At 43.2% G+C, this 4,732-nt stretch overlaps 1 non-coding gene across 1 annotated transcript; it reads right to left on the bottom strand.

Moving 5' to 3' along the window:
* Positions 1-4,015: 4,015 nt before the first annotated feature.
* On the bottom strand, positions 4,016-4,122 carry LOC114233563 (U6 spliceosomal RNA). Its single transcript, XR_003619710.2, has one exon. It is a non-coding gene; the product is annotated as a U6 spliceosomal RNA (small nuclear RNA).
* Between the last annotated feature and the right edge of the window lie 610 nt (positions 4,123-4,732).

Here is a 4,732-nt window from a genome sequence, read left to right as displayed (position 1 = left end):
AATAATTGCTTATGTCTCTGATTACTTCCTTAGAATAAATTCCTGGAATAGAATTACTGGATCAAAAGGAATGCACATGTTTAAGGCTTTTGGCACATGTTATCAAACTATCTTTCATACGTGTATGAACAGTGTAGGAGGGAACCCATTTCTCCACACTCTTGCCAATGTTGAGTATTGTCATTAAAAAGCAAAACAACAGAAGACCTTTGCCAATTTGATAGTTGAAAATGGTTTCATATAATTGTTTCAATGTGATCACCAGCAGAGAAGTTGAACTTTATTTTTTCATGTGTTTATTAGCTGTTTGTGGTGTGTGTGAGTGTGTGTGTGTGTGTGTGTGTGTGTGTGTGTGTGTTGTGTAGAATCTGTTCACATCCGTTGTCCATTTTCTGCTAAGGTACTTTATATCTTATCAATTTTAAGACCTCTTTATAGAGTCATTCTATGCAGTCTTTATCATGTTGCAAGTATTTTCCCCAATTTATTATTTGCCTTTAAAATTTTATGGTGTTTTTTGACACTTGACATTTAATATAGTCAAATCAATGAATCTTTTCCTTTATGGTTTCATTCCTCTGTGCATTACGGATAAGACTGGCAAAATATTAGGTAAGGCAAGTCTACTTTTCCATGCTTCCTGCTCCAAATAAAAAGACAAATGAAGTTGTAGACAGATTAGGTTACTGCAGAACATTATATATTTTATACTATATCATTCTCTTATTTGCTCATTCAAAAATATTTATTGAGTGACCCCCTCCCCCCCATGTTCTAGGCACTGTATTTGACACTGGATTGCACCATATGCACCTGGATGGCCTGAATGTGATGCCCATACATGATGGATTTTCACAGACGTCCCAATTTCAAATATTCCACTCCATTGTCAGTCTTAGGTGTTAGACTACCTGTTCTGAAATTGGCTTTCGAATGTATGGATGTATTATCCTTTGGCAACATGCTTACTGGGGATCCTCCTTTGCCTGCCTATACCTGGACCCAGAAGGCAAGTACATCACCCAGAATGCAGCTGGAAGGGCCAAGGTCCTGCGGCAGTGGAAGGTGTGACTGTAAGGTGAGCGTTGCTCCTGCTGGTTCTAAGAGGGAGCAGCATCGGTTTGGGGAACCCCGTGGACTAGCCAAGCCCGTGTCGTCTGGACTGTACAGTTCAAGCTGGCACAGTCATTTAGCCTTTCTAAGCTACACAGCAAGTCAAAGCCCAAGATAGTAGGACCCTTTCAGCAGTAGGCTTCCTTCCACTGTTGCCATTGGAGAGAGCCAGAACGAAGGAGCTGCAAACACATTTAAGAGGCCCTTTCCAGCAGCAGCCAGTCGCAGACAACACAGCGTGAGCACCCATCCTGAGGTGGGGTGGATACCCGAGTTAGGGGTCCCGAAAACCCTCCATGTGATGTGTCCCTGCCTCCTTGGCCTGCGGGACTTCTCGTAACACTGATTGGTAACCATTAGAGCCCCACGTGGGGGTATGATGCCTTCACTGGATTTAGTTTCAGCCCTTTTCACAGGGCCAGGAAATGGATTTTTAAAAATCACAGTTGGTCAGCTGCCCATTCCTGAAGTGCCTTCCTCTGGGGTTTTATAATTCAAAACAAATATTAATAGTTGCTTTGTGGAGAAGGCAGTCGAGGCAGACTGATCCCTACCAGCCCATGCATGTGGCTGGTAGATGTCAGGGTGACTTTCAGTATATTTTGGTTTTATCTGCAGCTGGATGCCAGCTGGATTATGAGAAAATATAAATTCAGAGCCTTCTATTCAGAAAACCCATTCAGCTGATCATCTTGGACACACTTGTAATTCTATCGGGGGACAGCGGGGTCACAAATTCAGAGAGAATGACCTACAGCTGTGCTCTTCGGGAGAACTCTGTTCTGTTGGAAAAGTTTTATGTCTGCTCTGTCTAGCACTTCAGCCACTGGCCACATGTGGCTACCGAGCACTTGAAATGTGCCTCGCGCGACTGAGGAACTGAATTTTAAATTTCGTTTAATTTTTGTTCATTTAAATTAGATAGCCACCATGGCTTGTGGATAGCATATTGCACAGTGCAGATCTGTAAAGTACTGCATGCATGTTTTCAAACTTTTTGACCATCACTCACTGTGAGACGCATACTTTATATTGTGCCTCAGCACAGACGCACATGTATGTGAGCACATGCACATACATGCAGCGCCAAAGTTTCACCAGACAATGCTTAGTCTTACTACAGGCAGTGCACACGGGTACTTTCTATTTGATTCTGTCCTGTTTCATTTTTAAAGGTGTAGGTTGTGACTTGATAAATTGCTTTTGTGACTCACACGTGGGCTGTAACCCCCCGTTTGAAGAACATTGCCTTGTACTATCTGCTCCCCACCTCCAGCCATTTCCTCTACCTCCTCTGCTGTTTCTGCATCTGGCCTCCTTGCTGGGTCTTTGCATTTACTGTATGCTTTCCCTATATCATCTCTTGACTGCATTTTTTTTTTTTTTGCATTCTCGGGTTTCTGCTCAAATGCTCACCAGAAATTTCCTCCTACTCTAACCGTCCTACTTTAGGGAGCTCCCCATCTGCCTTATCCTGCTTTGTTTTTCTCCATGGCAACGTTCACCACCTGACATATACTGTTTGTTTATTGTCTGCTTTCTCAGCTCCTTGAAGGCGGTGACTGTTTTGTTTATTGGAATATCCCAGCATCCAAACTAGGAGTTCAGTAAACATTTGTTGAATAAATGAACAGACCTGGCCCGTGACCTTTCTCAGAATTTTCGTCATGGCTTTATATGATGAGTGGCTTGTGAAATCTTTCCTTCATTACTTAGAGATGCTGAGTCCACACCAGTGGCCTGGTTCAAGCTCTGGCCACTGGGGATAGATGTGCTAGAAGAGAAGGTGGACACATCTCTGTCCCATTGGAAATTTTAATTGGCTTTTGGGCCTCTGCCGTATATGGGTCCAAGAATGTTGTGCTGGAGGGTGCTCAGCAATGAAAGGATTCATGGGGAGAGTTTGTATTTTTCAAAAGTATAAGCAGCCCTTAGTAGGGCTGCAGAGGGGTGGGGACAACATTGCAGGAAAATAATGGCAAACGGAATTTTACATGAAACCCTGGGGAACTGGCCACGTGCCCCGTCTGAGCTTCTATTGTAGACTCTCTGAGAGTCTGAGACTAGAATTCAGGTCTCTTATCTTCAATGCCAGGACCTTGCCCTATATCCTTGATGGTTTTCTCTTACATTTGCCTCTCAACATAGAAATAAAAATGGGCAACCTAAAAATTTATTATTGCCTCAGTGCTGAGTGGCAAGCTTTGTGAGAACTGTGCAATGGGTTTGGTGCATAGCTATCTAATTATAATCATACCTTGAAATTTTCATTAGCCCATCTTTATCCTTGATGGTTTCTGCTTACACTACGGATATGTTGGTGGTTCTTGAATCCATTCTGGAGGCGCAAAGTGTTTCTATTCTCAGTCTGTTTTCCCTCATCTTTTCAGATTTATTATTCCTTAGACTTTTCCCCTCTCCTTCCTTAGAGAGTCATTGGGATGGTGCTATTTTCTTCTCCTTTGTTAAGTGTACAATTAAATAGAATTTGTTGAATGGCTTTTTTTTTTCAGCAGGAGAAGGCAATTGAGGCAGACTGATCCTTCAAAGAGAACGTATTATAATATTAAACCTCCATGTAATAAAGCTGGAGCTGGGCCAATATGTCCAAAACATCTGAGCAATCTCTTTATATTGTACACTCGAGCTTTTAGCTGCATAAATTTTTATAGTGCATTGCCTGACAGTATTGTGATAAATATTCCCCAGTGATTAAATCGTTTTACAATCTCATGTACAGAAAAAGCATCCACAAAGCTACTCCCCACTCATCCACCTCAAATGGTAAGACTCTTGATTTATATCTCAGAAACCTTTTATTAATTTTAGTGGAGCTGTTCTTATAGAGGTCATGTGGATTTTCATACAACAGTTTTCTAACTAAGAAATACTTTTCTTTTTTAAAAATATGGAACGCTTCACGAATTTGCGTGCCATCCTTGCCCAGGGGCCATGCTCATCTTCTCTATAATGTTCCAATTTTAGTATATGTGCTGCTGAAGCGAGCACAAGAAATACCTTTTCAGGGAGAGATGGAGGGAGTGGGAATTGAGCTACCCTGCAGGGGAAACCAGAAAACGGATCCTGAAGTGATAGAGAAGCTGTGTCTCATGGTTGCAGTTAATAAATATTTACAGCGAAGACTTGAGCTGCAACTCTGCAGTTTTTTTTTTAGCAGAAATGTTTCATAACCACGAAATATTTGATGAGCTCATGGAGCAGCACCTGGCGCAGTGTGCAGCAGGCTGACACCGCGCTCCCACGAATTAGGGGTGTGCTGCCTGCAGGCATCACGGGTCTCCACCGCGTCAGTGCAGTGGTCTCAGCTGGGATTTTGACTGTTCTCCTCTGATGGAACTCACGGGAGTGTAACAGGGGCCCCTCAGGCCCGAGGAATGACTGTTGAATTGCAGCCCCAAACGCAGCTCAAGCTGATCATTTATGTTTTAAATAATGGATAGTTAGCTCTGCAAACAAATGAGCCAGAGCCTGCCGACTGCCAAAGCCCCTCTGGAGGCGCATGGAGAGTCCTTGGGGAGGGCCATTAACTCCCTCTGTGGACATGATGGGCACAGAAAGCCCCTCTTCCCACTCGGGATTGTGCCCCTGGAAGTACTGA

Source organism: Eptesicus fuscus, chromosome 13 (assembly GCF_027574615.1).
Source record: "Eptesicus fuscus isolate TK198812 chromosome 13, DD_ASM_mEF_20220401, whole genome shotgun sequence".
Classification (NCBI taxonomy): Eukaryota; Metazoa; Chordata; class Mammalia; order Chiroptera; family Vespertilionidae; genus Eptesicus; species Eptesicus fuscus.
Note: the sequence above shows the minus strand (reverse complement) of the source record. Positions and strands in the feature narration are given on the sequence as shown.